Source organism: Mustela nigripes, chromosome 2 (assembly GCF_022355385.1).
Source record: "Mustela nigripes isolate SB6536 chromosome 2, MUSNIG.SB6536, whole genome shotgun sequence".
Classification (NCBI taxonomy): domain Eukaryota; kingdom Metazoa; phylum Chordata; class Mammalia; order Carnivora; family Mustelidae; genus Mustela; species Mustela nigripes.
The window spans coordinates 187,114,656-187,122,717 of record NC_081558.1 but is presented as its reverse complement, the minus strand read 5'-3'; the positions used below and the strand labels follow the sequence as shown (position 1 = coordinate 187,122,717).

The 8,062-nt window shown below is 40.4% G+C and overlaps 1 pseudogene; it reads left to right on the top strand.

Annotated features, from left to right (window-relative positions):
- The first annotated feature begins 2,741 nt into the window (after nucleotides 1-2,741).
- LOC132010611 (B-cell CLL/lymphoma 7 protein family member C-like) lies at nucleotides 2,742-3,375 on the top strand (annotated as a pseudogene).
- The last annotated feature ends 4,687 nt before the right edge of the window (nucleotides 3,376-8,062 follow it).

The window sequence follows — 8,062 nt, the reverse complement described above, 5'->3', positions numbered from 1 at the left end:
AGGAAGAGAGGGAGGGAGGAGGAGGGGGAGGAAGAGAGGGAGGGAGGAGGAGGGGGAGGAAGAGAGGGAGGGAGGAGGAGGGGGAGGAAGAGAGGGAGGGAGGAGGAGGGGGAGGAAGAGAGGGAGGGAGGAGGAGGGGGAGGAAGAGAGGGAGGGAGGAGGAGGGGGAGGAAGAGAGGGAGGGAGGAGGAGGGGGAGGAAGAGAGGGAGGGAGGAGGAGGGGGAGGAAGAGAGGGAGGGAGGAGGAGGGGGAGGAAGAGAGGGAGGGAGGTGGAGGGGGAGGAAGAGAGGGAGGGAGGTGGAGGGGGAGGAAGGAGGAGAAGGAGAAGAGCAGCAGCAGAAGTAGCATCATTGCTAAATGGGATTTATCTCAGGAATGCAAGGTTGGTTTACCATTAAAAACAAAAACAAAAACAAAGTAATACAACATATAAATGGGACAAAACCAACAAAACCAACTATGATCCCCTATATAGACATATAAAAAGCATTTGAAATAATTCAACACTCTTTTCATGATTAAAAAAATGAAAGCAATAGGAGTAGAAAAGAGTTTATTCAAACTGATGAAGGACATCTATAAACAATCCACATCATGATTAACTGAAGGGTTGAGTGCTTTCTTCCTACAGAAAACAAACAAAAAAAACCCCAAAACATGTCTGGTTTCTTCACTTCTATTCAACACTGCATTGGAGTTTCTAGCCAGTACATCCAGGTGAGAAAAAGAAATCAAAGGCATCCAGATTGAAAAGACACAAACTTATCCTATTTGTAGTTTATATGATCTCATATATAGAAAATCCTAAGCAATCCACTAAAAAATGATTAGAACTAAGTGAGTTCAGTAAGGTGTGGCATACAAGAACAATACACAAAACCCAATTCTGTTCCTATATCATTTCAATAAGCAATGGAAAAATGAAATTAAGAAAATATTTCATTTACATTAAAAAATAAATTTAGAAATACACTAACAAAAGGAGTGTAAAACTTGCACTCTGAAAACTACAAAACACTGTTAAAAGAAAGGAAAGAATATTTAAATAAGTGGAAAAAACATTTCATATTCATGGGTCTAAAGATCTAATACCTAAAGATAACATTACTCCCCAAACTGATCTACAGATTCAATGCAATCCTTATTAGAATCCCCACTGGCTGCTTTATAGAAACAGACAAGCTAACTTAAAAATTTATGTGGATTATAAGGAACTGAGAAGACACAAAATAACCTTGTAGAAGAACAAAATTGGAAAGCTCATAGGGCCCAATTTTAAAACTTATGTCAATGCAATAATAATCAAGACTGTGTAGGAGTAAGAAAGGGACAGGTAGGGCAAGACAGGTAGGAGGTGAAGTGAGTGTGGTCATGCACGGGCTATGTAACCAGGCTCACAGAAATCCCAGATGTGAAGAAATAGACATGATATTTATAAGAACACCTTGTTTGTACTCATGATAGTTACAAGTCCACCAGGTTCCTTCTAAATATAGACATGATATTAACAAATCCACCATGATATTGATAAGAAATCTACCAAGTTACCTGGTCAATTTCCCATAAATGACCCACCATAAAAACCCTTGGTGGTAACCCATTCTGAACCCCTCTTACCCTAGACAGCTCTTTTTTTTCTATTCTTACCTTTACTTAATAAACTTTCACTTCACCCTTTTTTCTGGAAGATTCATGTCTTGAGTCTGTGAGATAAGAACTCTGAAGCCCTGTGACAGTAGTGACATAAGATAGAAGATAGACTGATAAATAGAACAGAAGAGTTAAAAAACAAATCTGTGTGTCTATGGCCAAATGATATTCAACAAGGGTACCAAGACCACTGAACAGGCAAAAAAGTCTTTTGAACAGATAGTGCTGGGAATTTTGTGTATTCACAGGCAAGAGAATTCTCTCCCAGTATGTATATAAATTAACTAGAAATAAATCAAAGACCTAAATATAAAATCTAAACCATACAACTGCTCCAACCACCTGCTCCTCCACCAGCACAAACCACAATGCTAGCTCTCTCTAAAATAAATAAATCTTAAAAGGAATAAAGTACAGTACACACTACAGTATGGATGAACTTTGAAACCATGATGCTCAGAGAAAGACACACACCATAAAAGAAAAAATCCATATATTATAAGATTTCATTGATATGAAATACCCAGAATAGGAAATTCTATGGAGACAGAAAGTAGATCGGTGATTGTGTAGGGCTGTTGAGATTGGAAAACAGATGTGCAATAGCTAAAGGACCTAGGAATTTTTTTTTTTTTTAAGTGATAAAAATGTTCTAACTTGACGGAAGTAGAAGTTGTACATGAGTACAACCACTGAAGTGGCTTTTAGGCGAAATGTAAGGTATGTGAATTACATCTCAAAAAACCTCTTAAAAAATGCTATTTGAGGCCTCTCCCAGACAAACGGAAATTGTGGTTAAAGTAAAATAATTTTGCTTTACAGTTTTATATTGCCTCACCCATGTCAAATGACATCAAATCACATGATCTCAAGTGATCTCAGAGACAACTGTGAGAAATAAAATTAAACTAGTTGAAGTAGTTTTGAGAGTCACCAATGATCACTCAACTTTGTGGAGTGGTTTACTTTAAAAGATCAACTGTAAAGGGAGGGCTCAGCCGACTGCTGCAGGGACAGCAGGCTGAGACAGAGGCACCTGGGCCTGGTGCAGAGCCCGAGTCTGAGGGACTGGAGGGGGACCAGCCCTGGGCCTGGCCTCAGCCCCAGCTCCTACACCATGGACCAGAGCCTGGCCGAGGATGACATTAAGAAGCTGATGGCCACCATCGAGAAGGTCTGAGGATGGAAGAAGGGCTGGGCAACACTTCCCTTCATATATGTTCAAATGGATGCCAGTGGTGGACCCCCCAGGAGGAGGAGCAACGAAGGTGAGGTGGCAGGACAGAGAGAACCTGAGGCCTGGAGAGGCGGGGCAGGGGTGCCAGGCCCCAAGGGGGTCATTCTGTTGGATCTCATTCTGTTGGATCTCAATGATGAGAATAGTAACCAGAGATTCCATTTGGAAGGCTCTCTGCAGAAAAGCACTGAGCCGAGCCCTGGGGGCACCCCCCTACTCAGCCACCCTGTGTCATCGGTGGGACCACTGGCAGAGATCCCACAGGGTTTTCGGCCCCTGAGGCTGGGCCGAGAGAGATCCTGGGGGCCTAACTGCAGGCAGCAGTGATGAACTCCCCATACTGACCAAGGAGGAGCCTGTTCCAGGACTCCTGGAGGCCGAGGCCCCCGAAGCTTACTCCATCTTGCAGCCGGTGCCACCTGTCCTGGAAATAGCCCAGGCTGACCCAGAGGACTTACACATCTGCCCAAATGTCCCTGAGCCCTGAGAAGCTGGTCTGCCTGTCCTGGCACCCCAAATGGTCTCACAAAAGGAGACCCTTTGTTAAAGAAAAAATTAAAAAAATTTTAAAAAACCCCTAAATTGATATTCCTTTAAATGTCAAAATCTCATTCAAATTTAAATCACCTATAAAATGGACAATAATTAAGTGGCCCATAGATTTCTGGCTATGCTCCTGACATTAAGCAAAATCCTTTTTGTTGTTGTTCTTGCTTTTAATTTGTTTGTTTGATTTTGAATTATGGTAAAATGAAAGCCAAAAAAGAGATCTTACTTTTACAAAATCAAGGTTTTGGTTCCTATAAGTTCCTAATTATTTTAGGATAACATTTCTCCAAGCTCTTTCCATATACGATTTTTGGTAAGTATTCATTTCATTCCTGTTTGGTTCAGCTGTTTGAATACGAGGTCTAATTTTATGACATCTTGACTTTTTTTTTTTTCCAATGAAAGACAAAGCTATATAAAAGCTCACTAACTATCCAGTGATTATTTCTAATTAAAGGGATCTGATTGAAAAAAAAAAAAAAGTTGTGGGAAATTAAAAGGAAAGTATGGTGTGCCCTTTGCATACGTGTCTGTACTAGTTCCCATTACTGGGAAAATGATTTAAAGTACAGTATGTGCAACCCGTTCTTCTGGTAATTACAAATCAAGACATATGTCTTTGCAACAACAAGAAACTACCTTCCATTTCAAGCATTCCTCGGCTCTTGCTGAGTTAACTGTGTTTCCCAAAAATCCCGGCAAAGGTAATTTTGAACAGGGTATTCTGTCGGAGGCAGGCCCCTGGCCAGGGCGGCCTCCGCCATTAAAAGATGGCGCCTGGCTAGTTGCCAGGTGAGGATTGCCTCGTGAGACTAAGCGGAAGGCCCACAGAGGAAGTAAACAGCATTGGTTGCTAGCGAAGTTGTTCGTTTAGGTGCACAGCCTGATTCGCTCCCTCCTGTACCCTGCTCGCTGATTGGTCATGTAAGCGTATAGAAGTGTGTAGACTTGCGGCAATAAAGAGAGAGAAGATGCATCCGAACCAGGGTTCTTGTCGTCCTTGCGGGGCGAGGGCGATAGTATCCTCCTGCTAGATCATCCTTTTGCTGCATTTCTGCCTTTTGAATAGCAGGACTGCTAACTATAAGTGGAAGTATCCCATTACACTGCTAGGTTTACTTTCCTTTAATACTCTAATCACGCCAGAACGTCCTAGAGGGAAAAAAAAGCTGCACAATGTCTAGACAAATTATATATCCCTTTTCTGTTCTCTTGCCTTTACCATGTAATTCATCAACTAAAAAGATTTATGGATGCTCATTGCTTATAAATTTGACAGATTAACTTCACATTTACACACGTTTTAAATTCGAACACACAGAACATAAATATCAAGCAGATTGAAGAGAACTGAAGCTATTTCTAAATTAGCCAAGCTACAGATACATAGCACTATGTAGGAAGAGTTAAGAATCAGTATTAACTTTTCAACTTGTACCACTGAATAACGTAAGTAGGCAGTTTGTTTTACGGACAAACTATTATCCTAAGTGTCTATCTGTAACAAAAGTATAAGAAAAAAAAATTGTGAGACCAGAGCAAAAGTACATTGAGACAATCTAGTTAATGGAATGTGTTATTTTCTTTTTGTTCAGACTCTAGCCTTCACTGTTCTCCAAATATTGAGCTGGTTGATATTAGATATGGAGTACTGTTCCTGAGTCCATGAGATAAATTATTAAGGATTGAAACACTATAGTAGATAATGTGATGAAAGTAGACATAAAGGGGAAGAAAAATTAATTTAACTAGTTGAATCTGAGAGAATTAGTTTCACAGACAAGAACATGCAAGCAGACACACCACACATAAACGCACATAGGCACACAAAATAATTTCTACTGTGAGAAACCACACTTGGGGCAGTCATGTGATTACATACTCTATGACGAAGTCATGAGAACCACAATATGGTTCTCTGTGATGATCTTTTACCTGTTTAATCCCTCAATTCAGTGTGCAGACATAGAAGTGCTAGGGTAAAGGCAGAGGGTTCTTTTATACTCGATTCAATACTTCTGATTTATTCAGTCAACAGGAAGTCAATAGGTAGCTCAGAAAGGTTTTAGGGACAGGGTTAGGGTGGCAGTGTGGAGGATGTACCAGAAGTTAGGTTCCAAAGGAAGAAAACGTAAGTTATTGCCGCTCTAGGAAAGGCACCACAACACCACTGTTGCCACGTCTACCTCCACTTACTACTCTGGCTCCTTCTACAACCACCACCGCTAGTGGGTTGAATTGACTGAGTACTTACCATGTGCCAGGGATGTGTCTAAGCTTTTCACAGCTACAATCAGACTTGACTCTCCCCACAGTTTTATATGGCAAGGAGAGTGATAGGGAACAGTTAAAATTCTTCTTTTCCTTGTTCTTTTCTGCACCCTGTACTGCTGCTCCTCTGCCTTCTAAAGGCCTGATCTACAATCTGGGCAGCTCTCACACCAGTATCCTTGATGACTCGCCATCTCTGTCATTCCATGGGAGCTGCCTAGTAGCATCCCAACAGTAGATCAGGGCTGTATCCCCCATCTCTGCTCTGCAATTCTACAGCTGAGCGTGCCGGCTTCTGCCACTTCAATATGGTGACTGGCATAGTAGCAATTCAAGGTTTCTAGGTCAGAGCCGGGCTTTCAGCCCCGCTGACCACTCTTTATACCTTTGTCACCTGCTCCTCCTCCTACTTCCTGGCCTAGTTTGATGCATTTGCCACAGCTCATGAGTCATCTACTCCAGCAGGTAATGGACACTACTACACCCCAGTGTAGTCACTGGCATATAGATCCCTGTGGAAAGCATGTGAGTGAGTGGAATCACCATTTTCATAAATGTATTTCATTTTTGAAAACACTACCCACAAATACTACCCATCAGAGTAGTAGTACACAGGTCCAGTTCTATACTTCCAGTCTAAGAACTCAGGAAAACACATTTCCCATTCATACAACATCTACAGTACTTAAATTTTTACTTAATGGGGAGAAGATGTTGTTTATCATCTCAGAAGAAAGGCTCACAAACTTAATCTTTTGATCTCAGATTTAAACCATTGTTGGACATGATTCATTAACGAAATAGGTCTTCCTGCAAAGACATAACATCTATTTAAAAAGCATTAGATGCTTTTATGAAAGTGCAAACATCCCTCTTTTACTACTCAGCTTAATTTTAGCATGGGCTTTTCAATCATAAATGTATTCTCCTTGGGGTTTCGTCCTTCTTAGGAATGTAAAAGACTCATAAGATAACAGAAGGTTGACAGGACAGAATTCACCCAAGGAAAATACTATATTTTCCACTATAGATGTCTCAGAAGCTCGTGATTCAGTATCACCCAACTTTTTAATCTCTCATGTTACTATTTCTACTCTGTCATTGGTGTCCTTGTGTCCACCAATATCTGAGTTTGTCTTTATTTTTCTAATTCTGACATTTCTTAGTCAATGTGCTAGGTCTCTCTCTCCATCTGTAAAGGAAATCAATGACCAGAAGAGAGTTTCAGGGCATTGAGGATACTTGCCTCAGACCAACCAGAAAACTAGAATTTCTCTGAGTAATAGAATTTTTCAAGACTCCTTCCTCCATTTGCACTCTGGCTTCAGGCCATTCCCCCACCCCCCATTAATACAAAGGGTTCTTTGTTCCTAGGTTCTTTACGTTTTGGCCAAAAGGAACTGATTTCTTTTCTTATGTATTCACAGGAGCTGGGCAATCAAGAAGCCCTGATATGGTGGGGGAATCTGTTAAACGTCTAGATTCATTAATTTTCCCTTTTATACCTGCTTCTGGAGGAATGTGTCTAGGATCAGCACCCTACATGGAACGAATGAGGAATTTTGCCTTCAAAGCTTAAGAAAATTCTTTAACCTATAGAATAACCTTCAAATGTGTGTTCTACTATCTTTCTTTTCTTGTCTCTAACAGGTAGTGAAAGTACAGACTTAAATGATGTTACTTTGGGTTTATAAAGGAAGGACAATAACCTTTCAGAACCCACCAGTTTGTAAGTCAAATGTATCTACTTAAGGGGCAAACAAATCTGTTGGACTTTTACCCCAGGAGCAATTGTAATATTCATCACAGAGAGTCAATGGAAATGCCTCAGGTATTAAGGTAAAAAGTGAACCATTATGTCAATTAAAAACATTAATTGAGGTAATTACAAGGAGATTATAATTTATACAGAATTTAGTTATAATTTATATAATTATCCTCAGTTATACAGAAAAAATAATGAAGCTGTTTATCTAAAGTATTTACCTAACTGAAAACTGCAGCTACCGAGAGGCTGCGTTTACACAGTCAAAATTCCAATTTGAACTTGACCTGCCACAAGCCTGCTTGTCAGGTAATGAATTCCCTGAGGACAAGGTGGTTTGGAGAGAACACAAGACTTCTAAAAACGCAACACTTTGCCAAATCAGATTCCTTAATTTTGACTTTGTTTGAAACGAGTCTCATTTAAGCATAATTGCTAACATCTAGCACTAACCTCCTCTAGCTGTGGAGCCAGAAGGCATTTCTGTATATATAAAATATGAGTTCTGGTTCCTGAGTTTCTGAAGCTGAATAAATGGGCTCAAATTTCATTTCTAGATCAATGCAAACAAGGAATAAAACATGAGATT